Source organism: Equus przewalskii, chromosome X (genome assembly GCF_037783145.1).
Source record: "Equus przewalskii isolate Varuska chromosome X, EquPr2, whole genome shotgun sequence".
Lineage (NCBI taxonomy): Eukaryota > Metazoa > Chordata > Mammalia > Perissodactyla > Equidae > Equus > Equus przewalskii.
Window position 1 is genome coordinate 108,609,200 of NC_091863.1, and position 11,934 is coordinate 108,621,133.

Genomic DNA, 11,934 nt, shown 5'->3' on the forward strand with positions numbered 1-11,934 from the left:
ACCAATCTCTGTCTCTATGTCATTGTTTGTTGTTGTTTTATCTTTTACTATGAGTGAGATCAAACCGTATTTGAATTTTCCCCCTCTGACTTACTGCGCTTAGCACCCTCAACGTCCAGCCATTTTGTAGAAGATGGCCAGATTTCATCATTTCTTGCGGCTGAGTAGCATTCCTTTGTGTATATATACCACATCTTCTTTATCCATTCGCCCCTTGATGGGCACTTAGGTTGCTTCCAAGTCTTGGCTATTGTGAATAATGCTACAATGAACATAGGGGTGCATGTATCTTTATGCTTTGGGGTTTTCATGTTCTTTGGATAAATGCCAGCAGTGGAATAGCTGGATTTCATGGTAGTTCTATTCTTAATTTTTTGAGAAATCTCCGTAGTGTTTTCCATAGTGGCTGCACCAGTTGACACTCCCACCAGCGGTGTATGAGAGTTCCCTTCTCTCCACATCCTCTCCCACACTTGCTGTTTCCTGTCTTGTTAATTATAGCCATTCTGATGGGCATGAGGTGATACTCATTGTAGTTTTGATTTGCATTTCCCTGATAGTTAGTGATGTTGAGCATCTTTTCATGTGCCTGTTGGCCATCTGTATATCTTCTTTGGAGAAATGTCTGTTCAGATCTTTTGCCCACTTTTTAGTTGGCTTGTTAGTTTTCTTGTTGTTGAGATGTATGAGCTCTTTATATATTTTGAATATTAACCCCTTATTAGATATATGGTTTTATGCTCCCTAAAGTTTAAATTCTATTGAAGAATAGAATGAAGCATGATGCCACAGTACCCTGGTGAGGAGGAGAAAAGAAGTGCTAAATGGCTATCCCTAATACATCTATGTTCAATGAAATAGGACCAGCAACAGGATAGCACGTACCCTGAGGGAAGCAACTGAGAGCTGAGAAGACTTTCTACCCTCAAAAATGTCTGCCTGATAGATTCAAGGCACTCTCTATCAAAATTCACACATCCTCATTTCAAACTTGCCATGAAGCTACAGTAATCAAGGTAGTGTGGTTCTGACATGAGGAGAGGCATATAGAAGTAAAAGAAGCCAGGGCGCAAACACTCCTTGCTGGACGATTTCACTTATGCAAAATGCCCAGAGAGAGCAAATGTGTAGATACAGAAAACAGATTACTGATGACCCAGAGCTGTGGGCATGGAAGGCGATTGACCACGAATGACCAGGTGGGATCCTTCTGGGGTGATGGAAATGTTCTAAAACGAGACTGAGGTGATAGTTGCACAACTCTGTCAATTTACTGAAAGTCGGTGAATGGTACACCTAAATTGGGTGAATTTAATGGTAAGTAAATTATACCTCATTAAAACTCTACCGGCTTCCTGGTCTAGCGGAGAGAGACTAGGCTGGCAGCAAAGAGTATTCCTTCTCTTTCCCTCTGACCTTGGCCTCCAAATGATGGGGCGAAGTGAAATATTAGGGTAACTGATGACTGCCGTCTCCTGGTGTGGCTGCAGACCACAGGAGTATGAACAGTATCTGAGTATGCAATTTCAAAGTCGTAAAAGAACAATAATCTCCTTTTACCGGTCTGTTTCTCTTCTTTCCCTGAAATTCACAGCTAATATATAAATGGAGCAAAGTAACATCTGAATCTGAGAAGGAAGGCATCTCTACTTCTGACAGAGCGAAAAGTGAGACCTAAAGGGAAAAGTCAAATATTTCACACACAATCACGGAGGTACTGTTCCCACCTCTGCAAAAATGGCTGAAATATCAATACGTCAATGTTTTCGTCCCCACATTTTTAAGAGTCTCCGGGACGGGACAGTCTGGAAAGAATTTGCAAGTGCCCATCTCGAATGCTTTCAAAATGAAACAAACAAAAATCGTTTTAACACAGCTCTAAATTGTCCAGAACAAGCCTTTTTTACTGAACATTTTTACTTAAACATCTTTCCTTGTGATAAAAGGACCCAGTGTATTCACTCACCAAAAAATAACTCATATGTAATAACTACTGGCGTAAGTCAGGAGTTTTCAAACTTTCACTTCAGATTTGAGGTAAATTTTTCAAACAAGATCTTACTTGGCACTCTAATACCATATGAAGCAGTTAAAGGCAGAGCTGCTCCGGTTACAACAAGTAGGAAAAAGAGGCTTGGACTTTCAGGCACCTCAGCGAGCCAAGCATTTGAAAATAACGATCTTCAAGCTGTTAATTAACTGAATCCTTTTTTTTTTAAAGATTGGCACCTGAGCTAACATCTGTTGCCAGTCTTTTTGTTGTTGTTGTTATTGTTCTTCTTCATCCTAAAGCCCCCCAGTACATAGTTGTATATTATAGTTGTGGGTCCTTCTAGTTGTGGCCTGTGGGACGCCACCTCAACATGGCCTGACGAGCGGTACCATGTCCGCACCTGGGATCCGAACCTGTGAAACCCTGGAAGTCACTGAAGTGGAGCTCACAAACTTAACCACTCGGCCACGGGGCCGGGCACTACCTGAATTCTTAACACAGTGTTTTTAATACTGATGGATGAAGATAAGAAATTATCCCCAAGTTCATTCTCAAAATAAGAAAATAGCTCCTCAAGCTTCCTCTGCTTGGGTCCTGCTCTTCATTTAACTGACAGCCTGCGTTTCTCTGAAAAGGTTCACAAGTCTCAAACTCCAGATTCCGGGGGATCCTGAGAAATGACAACGGCAGAAATCTGCAACATCTCTGAGACCAGCAGGATAAAGGAGACCACTGGGTACTACAGGCAACTTAAATACACTGACAGGAATTTGAGGAAAGTGAGAAACTGGGAGGAGAGAGGATGGGAAAGTGAGAGAATTACAAAATCAAAGAGTGAAATCTGAGAAAATTTACTCGCAGTGGCCCAGGATCAAAGACTGTCTACACCTCAATCAAGTAACGGGAAGAAAGGAATGTGACTTTTGTCTCCCTGTTTTCTCTTCTAACTCTTCTTTCTGGTTTGCCTGTGACTAGGAAACAGAGAGAAAGTGTTTTTTCCAGCCTCCTGAGGCGTGAATTGTCACCTTCCATTTGGGAGACAGTGGAGAGAACTGTACAAACAGCTCACCTGCTCAGTGAAACGGATGTGTTTGCTCACGGCTTAGGATTGCTGATTCAGGTGCCGACACAGGGAGGGTGGTCAATAAATATTCTCCAGGGGCATAAGTGAGTATGTTTTTAGAAGGAGAGAGCAAAGACTGAGATGTTGTCTACCGGCACCTGATGGTCTCCTAGGGGTGGTACAATGGTCAGATCACCAACGTCCACATCTTTGCTGGATAGCGTCAGAAATTTTATATTTTATGTCTAATCTGAGGGAACAAACATGAGGTTCTTGGGTTCATGAAATGGATTGTCAAGAAGCAGCAGTCTCTTCTTTCTGGGAAGGCCCTACACAGTGACTACGCACTCATAGTCAAAGGGAAATAACTGCCAATGGGGAATAAGCACTTGTGGTTGTTCATCCGCGGATTCTCTTTCCCTCTCCGTAAGCCAAATGACAATCAGGAAGCTGCTCAGTGTGCCACTCACTCAAGCAGAAACATGGCAGTTCTTTAAAGGTTCACTCGCAACCCCTGTGGACCCTCCCTTGCCTGGCAAGGCAATGAGGGATCCTGACCTCCTTTCTAGGCTCCACACTGACCGTCGCCCTTAAAGTAAGCAGGGACTATTGCTATTTATTGAGTGCTTGCACTAGGCCATAATTGTTACTGTTTGACATACTTCGTCTCATCTGATGCTCACAACCACCATACGAGGTAAGAACTATTCTTTCCGTGTCTACATTTAAGAAATGAAGAAACTGAGGCTCAGGGAAGTTTTAAAACTTACCAAGGTCACACTACTAATTATCATTCAAACTGCAGAGCTGCCCTCTAAGCCAGTGGTTCCTTTCTGATGACAGATTTATCCTTCAGCCTGGAGCTGAGCACAGGTCCACAGTCCTAAATGAAACCACTGGGGCAAGGTGTGTCATGGTGTTCAGAATTTTCCAGTAGCAGAAAAGTACTACAGTAACACCCTCAGTGGGACATGGGGCACTATCCCATAATGAAACCCTTCAATATCAATGCAGAATGCATGAATATTCTCACACTAAATGGGATCAGTAAACTTTACAGGTATCCTCACGTCCTTTCTGATCAGGTTTCGCTCCTCAATTGTCACAACAAACTTAAGAAAAACGATCTGGTTTTGAAGAGCTTTTTCTGCTTCATGACTGCATGTGAGGAAATGTTGACATTTTTGAGATTAAACCCCAAGGAAGGATATGCATCGTCTCTACATTCCCAGCCACTGTTCTGAGTGTGTCACTGCTAGATTTCATCTGAAAAAAAAATAAATAAAATGGATTTAAAAGTAAAACTTCATCCTTAATGCCTAATTTGTAAAAATGTTATTATTAATGGGTAAACATATCTTCAAATAACCTTCAAGCAACCAAAAAACTTTTCTGTTGTTCTGAACACAAGCTACAGTAAAACGTCTCATGTCTGATCACTGAGGACGAAGCGTTTGGCATTTCACGTATGCCACATTTATTGAGGTCTGCTATGTGCCGGGCACTATGTCAGATGGGTTCCAAAGACGAGCAAGAGGAAACCCCTTCCCTCCGGCTGGCTGTAGGGAACATGAAGGGCTGTGGCAAGAGATGACGGCCAGCATCAGATTTTATTCTTCTGGTCCCTAGAGATGTGGGCGCTTGTATAAGCCAGTCGCACTGTGATTTGACAGGGAAGAAGCAGCCCGGGGGAGTCGAAGGCCCATCCTAACATCAAGATTGTCACACTGCCGTGACACTTGGCACAGAGGGCTGCCTTATTCTCTACACTTTAAGAGCAATCCCTAGGCCAGGGCCTGGCATATATGGACACCTGATAAACTATACATCGGTGAATATACACTGGACATGGGCACTCAATTATACCCGGAAATCATACTCTACTTCTGTCAGACATATGCTTTCCCACAATCTGAGACTATTCTCAAAAATATAACTACGCTAGTTTAAATTACACAAGTTTTAATCACACAAGTTTCTATACTCATTAATGGAAAATTAGGAAACACAGATAAGCAGGACTTGCCTCTTATTTCTCTGAGAAACTGAAGGCCACCAGACAGGAGCTCCTAGATCAACCTCCTGTCGCCTGCCCTGGCTTTCTCTGCCTTCACTCCTAAAACAGTAAAGGGATGACCAAGCCCCAACCCAAGGCTCACTCTCCCCCTGGGCACATGGTAGCATTCCCTCTGGCCTCCTTGAGGACTTTGCTCCTACAGCTATTGTTTCTCTTCCTCCTCTATCAGCACTTTTTCTCTCTCTCCAGTGAGTCAACATAGAAATACACTTTGTTCTCCCATCTTTTAAAATAAAATAACAGGATAAATAAATCTTCCTTGAGCTAATCTCCCCTTCAGTCTCATTTCCTTGTTACTCTCTGAATGGAAAAAATATTGACGAATATTTCCATATTTTGAAATAAGACTATTTCAATCACTTCCTTATCTCCTGTTCCCTCCTCAACCTCCGATAAGGCTTTTAACCCAGCGTGCTCCTGCAATGGCTTTCAGGATTACCAGTGATCTCCAGGCCACCATGTCCACCGGGCCATTTTCTATGCTTTCCCCACTCAACCTCTAGCACTTGACCCACTTAATTCCTCCCTGCTTCTTGAAGCGCTTTCTTTGCTTGTCTTCTGTGTCACCATCTTCTCCCGGAGAGGCTCCTTCTCAGCCTCCTTTGCTGGAGCGTCCCCCATTGGCTACACACGACAGTACTCCATGGCGCAGTCCCTGAATGTCTTCTCTATGCACACATCAGTCTTAAGGCTCTAAATTTCATCTAAATGCTAATGACTCCAATTTTCATAAGGACACGGAGATACAGACATGGTTGTCCCATAGGTAGCTCATGCCTAACGTTTCCAAAATTTAACATGTCCTGAATTTCCTGCAAAACTCTGCTTTCCACTCCAATCTTCTCCATCTCAGAAAATGGCAACTTTGTTCACCCAGTGACTAACACAAAACCCATGGCATAACCCCTTAATTCTCCATCACAACGCTTACCCAACGCATCAGAAAATCCTATCAACACCTTCAAAGTGCATCTGTAATCCAATCATGTTTCAGTCTCTCCAGTCCTCCCCCTCTGGTGCAAAGCACTTTCATTTGACAGCTACAATATTACGAAAGACTTCTAGCTCACCTGACTCTCTCTTTGCTCACCGGCATCCATTTTCCACATGGCAGCCAATTATTTTTAAGACACGTGAAACTTGTCTCTCTGGCTTGCAATCTTCTAATGGGCTCTCCTCTGCACTTCAGGAAATTCCATGCTCCCTGCCTCAATCCGCAGGTCTCTATGAAACGCCTTCCTCTGAGCCCTGATCATCTGCTGCTCTCCCTCTGTCTCCCCACGCTCCAGCATCTCAGACCTCTTTCTGTCCCTTAAACACATTCCCTTTCAGCCTCCCTACGATCTAACTCTGATGTCAAAACTACATCCTGCCTGTACCCAGAGCCCTAATTTAAGACACCGGAGAAAATGCCGTCCGAGTGGACTGAGGAGCAGCAGATGGAGGGCTGTTCTGGGGAGGGAGCTGCAGTGGGATACAAATGGGCACCACCTGGAGCTCAAGCTGTCAGATTCCCTGACAAGTGATTTCTGCACACCCGAGCAAGGATAATTTGGGGCTCATGTTGGGTAGGTTGGTGGAAAATCTGACATTGGCAGGTTGACACACGATTGGAAGGGAAAGCAATGGAGACACATAACTCTCTCCAGATGCCCACCTGAAAAAGGAAAGGGGCAACTGAAGGAAAAAGGGATCTTGTAGGCTGGGAGTTGTTTATGGGGCTAAGAGTTGGGAAATTTAAATACTGACGGGTATTAGCACTTAAAGAGAAAGAACCTAAAGACTTTCGAAAAGAGGAGATAATCAGTAGTGTGCAAAAGGTGTCTGAGAAACAAAGGGAACGGGATGTGAAACACAGGTGAGTTTGGTTGGCCTTAGGAAAAGGCCACTTCCATTCTACCAAGAGGGGAGGAGGAGATGACAGGTGAGGATACGGTATCCTGGCAGGTTTCGTTGTTAAAACAAACAAACAAAAACCTAAAAATTAATAGCTGTGGAAGGAAATGAAAAGCTACTCCACCCATCCAGCCTCACCTTCCCCAGACAGACAGGCCTAAAATGGTTTTTAATCATTTATAATCTTCATGGAATACATAATTCTCACTTTTTTAAATGCACTTTATTTTTTAGAGTAGTTTTAGGTTCACAGCAAAATTGAGCAGAAGGTACAGATTTCCCATACGCCCTGTGCTCCCCACACATGCACAGTCTCCCACACTATCAACATCCAGCACCAGAGTAGTACGTTTGTCACAGTTGAAGAACCTCCATTGTCCCATCATTATCACTCAGAGCCATAGCTTAGGTTACCGTTCACTTTTGGTGTCATCTGTCCCATGTGTCTGCACAAATGTGTAATGACATGTATCCACCATTATAGTATCATTCAGAGCAGTTTCACTGCCCTAAAAATCCTTCGCGCCCCACAATAGTTATTTTAAACTGCGGAGGAGCACAAAGAATGAAAGAAACTTTCCCCAAAACTTAGATGAAGCCAAAATAAAAATGATTCCAAAAACTGACAAAGCAAGCATAAAGAGAGACAACTGTAGACCAACTCCATTTAAGAAGATGCAAAGAAAGCTAAATAAAAAATAAGCAAACAAATCCAGCAGTACATTAGAAGAATTACACATCGTGACCAGATAGGGATCATTCTCTCAGAGCGATACCAGCTCAACACTAGGAAACTGGTTCACATTTTCCCCATCTTAATTGCTCAAAGGTAAAAACTACATGAAAATATTGATGATGTTGAAAAACACTTGAAAAATCTGTCGTCCCTGATTTTTACAAAATCAGTCCTTTCCCAACAAGGTATTTCCAAACAGATGTCAGTATCGTGCATTCCCAAGGAAACAAGAACCAGAGAAGGGCTATAACGAGCCTGGCTTATATTTCAAGATGCTCATCTTTTATACTTTAACATTTCTGAAATACAGATGATAACGGTAAGCTGTGCATTATAATTGATGGTCGTCTTAGAAATTAGGAGATCCTGTTCTGAAAGGGTCAATCAGTATGAGATGGGCAGAAAGACTGTATTTTCTAGATTTTAAAATCTGCTTTTAAGGTTCTGAAATCATAATATTTCTTACTGTACTTGTCAAAAATTGACAATGGTTTATTTTTCAGTTGTAAAGGAAATCTCTAAAAGAATTAATCAGAATGTGTGTATACATTACTACAATACTGATAAGAGAGAAAAAAAGAAGAAAATAGTACAATTTAGCTAACTTCCACACCTTTCGGATGCAAAGTCAATAAATACTGGTTAATATTGCAAAGCCAACAAAAGATGTAAGCATATTAGGCACCTTATCCAGGTGCCATCGGAAGAGCTAAAAATAGAAATCATGAAAAGATCATGACTGAGGAATGTCAGTTGCGATGGAGGGCACGAAGGAAGACTTTACCTGTCATTTCATACCCTTCTAGAATTTTAATTCTTCATGTATGGTTTTTATGTATATATATGTATATCTTTTCAAATTTAAAGTAAGTTGATATTAAATATTCAGTTGACACTCAAGCAATACCTAAATGACATTAATCAAGCACATCTCAACCATTTAAGAAAAGCAGCAGGAAGAGTTTAGTAAGTTTACTATCTACCAAGTTATATAACAGAATGAATGTTTTATTAGGTAGGAAGAAAGTTAGTTTGAAGACACAGGGCAAATTACATAGTTAATGAACATAAACATAAAATTCTTGGAAATAAGCTCACGAAGAAATGTGCGCAAGCTATTAGAAGTAAACTGCAAACCAGTTCAGAAGCACGCAAGAGGAGGGACGTGCTTTGTCAGGGAAAGACTGTTGTCAGTTGATCAGTTCTCCCTAAATTAAATCTATAAGCTCAACGTCATCCCAGGAGGAAACTCTTGATCGCTTTTCTTGTGATTGTTGCTGTTGGGAGACTGGAGAGGCCTTCATGATGATTCTAAACTTTATCCAGAAAAGCCAACTTGTCAGAATGGGTAGGAAAATTCCAAAAACAAACAAACAAACAAATAAATAAGTAAATAAATAAATAAAAGTTTGACAGTGAAACTGAGCTACCAAACCCTGGAATGTGTTCAGTAATTCAAAACTTTTGATCACACCGCCAAGGTAAGACAACACAATCAATGGGACAAAATAGGAAGACCCGTTAGATTCAAATGCTTGTGGTGATGTGGTGTAACAGAGAGATGCCATTTCAAGCCAGTGGGGAAACGTGGATTATTCAGTTAATGGTATGGAAACAACTGGGTGGCCATTAGCAAAATAAGTTCTGGATCCTTCTCTCAGTTGTTACAATTAAATAAACTCCACGCGCACTGAATCATTAGACATGAAGAAGTAAGCATCCCTCAGAGGAAAATCTAAACGAATATTTGTGAAAATCACAAAGGAGAATAAGCCTCTCTAAGGAATCTTGCTAAACCCAAAAGCCACACAGACAAGATGGACATATGCAAACTATAGAAAAATTACACTCCCTAAAACAACTGCCTTGGAGGAAATGTTTCCAAAACCTTCACAGGATAATTTTCCTAAAAAAACCCTAATTAATCTAACAAATAGTTACAATGTCCCTAATATATGAGTAGGTCTAAGAAAAGAAAAGTGGCTCTATTTTCGCTAACATTTGAAGAAATGCAAAAGAAAATTGGGAGACTGCTTTTCACGTCTCAGATTGACAACGATTTCAGATGGATGATATTCCTGTTCTTGCCGACACAGGCAAACAGGCAGTTTCACAGCCAGCTGCTGAGAGCATCAGTTAGTACAATACAGCTAAAGGAATATTTGATGATAGTCACTAAAATGGTAAGTATCTGGACTGTGCTGATGGTGGAAGGACTCTGTAAACTTACTAGAAAAAAGTCATTGAATTGTACTCTTAAGACGGGAGAATGTTATTGCCTGTCAATATGCCTCACTAAAGCTGATTTTAAAAATGCTTAAAGTGTATGTGCTTTGACCTAGCAATTCCACTTCTGTGAATGCACACTGTGGAAGTGAAGTTCTTACATGAAAAAGGACATTGCAGGATAATAGAATACAGTAATTCGGGGCCGGCCCGGTGGCGCAGTGGTTAAGTTTGCATGTTGTGCTTCAGTGGCCTGGGGTTCCCAGGTTCGGATCCCGGGTGTAGACCTATGCACCGCATGTAAGTCCTGCTGTAGCAGGCGTCCGACATGCAAAGTAGAGGAAGATCGGCACGGATGTCAGCTCTAGTTCAGCCTTCCTCAGCAAAAAGAGGAGGATTGGCAGCAGATGTTAGCTCAGGGCTAATCTTCCTCAAAATAAATAAATAAATAAATGGAATACAGTAATTGTCATTGTTTGTCATATATGCCAGATGCTGGAAGAATAGATTCACGATGTACAGTTTGATTAATGGAAGAGACTACAAAGATAAGGACAAAACCACCCACACTCTCAGGCAAGTGAGACTTCAAATCCACTCTACATCCACCACATGAGGTCGCCTCAAAGAGACTGCATGGATACAAGAAAAGCAAGCCCACCAGGAAGAAAACTGTCCCCAAATTCATGCAAATCTTGCTTTGATGGCTTTCAATCCATGGTGTGGTAGACAATGATGGAAATCTAGAAATCAATTGGGCTGGATGTGGGATACAGGTGACACTGACAGTAGAGCATAGTGGGTAAGTGTGCAGGATTCTAGAGGCAGAATGTTCAGGTTTAAATTCTGGTTCCACCGTTTCTCTGGATAGCACAGCGGCTCCATGCCCAAGACGGCGCAGTGCCATTGTTAAGAGCACTGAGTCTCGAGCCAGACTGCCTGGTTTGGAACTACAGCTCTTCCACTTTCCATCTCTGTAACCCCGGGCACATTCCTTAACCTCTCTGAACCTGTCTTCATCTGTGAAATCAGGACACTTCGATGTCTGCTTAAAACGTTTGCTGCATTGACTGACACACACAGGTAAACCGCTGAGAACTGCGAGTGCCCCCCACAGGTTAGAGTGGAAATGTTCCTCGTCATTGTTATCATCGTATCTGCATGTGGGGAGTCTTAAGCATCCATTCTTGTCATATACAGCTTTATTATCATCATAAACAGGAGCAGCAGCAGCATCTGGCGATTCTTAAACATCTCACCAGACAAAGCGCCAAAAGAGATCAGGGGAGTTGAGTGTAGCCCAAAGTGCACCCAGGTCACACAGGAGAGTTACGCGTCTGAACAAGCAGCAGCTAAAAAGGGAGAGTTTGGGATCTGAACCCAGGCAGTTGGCCTGCAGAGGCCTCACGCTGAATCTCAGCACCACAGCTGCCTCCTTAAAGACATGGGTGAATAGCCAGGATGGCTAGGAGAAATCCTGCTTATGTTGCAGTACAGAATCTAGAACCTAAGGAAATCCCGTCAAAGCGAAAAAAACGGGCCAAGTCTGTTAGTTGAAATCAGATCACAGGAGAAAGGAGAAGGGACAAAGGAGACAACGGTCACTCAGGCACTTGAAAACTTGCCAAAGACTCTTCCGTGTGGCCCCCTTCGTAAAAGCAGGGCTAATTAACACACGCACGGTGAGAGATTTCACCTGAAATCTGAAGAGCCTTCCAGGATGAAGGCGTGCTAAGACTGGGCCACCTCTGCAGGGGTTCAAACTCTGCTGGCAGAGAAGCCGCAGAAAAGTTCAAGCACCAGCAAGGCTGGCTATAATGTTGACCGAAAAGGCACCTCTCCCAGAGTACTATCCTGAATTCGCTGTGACTTTACTCTAGTGGCAGGACCTGCCTCCAGAAGCTGAAGACCATGGGGGTTAAGAACAGAAACGCTGGACCTGA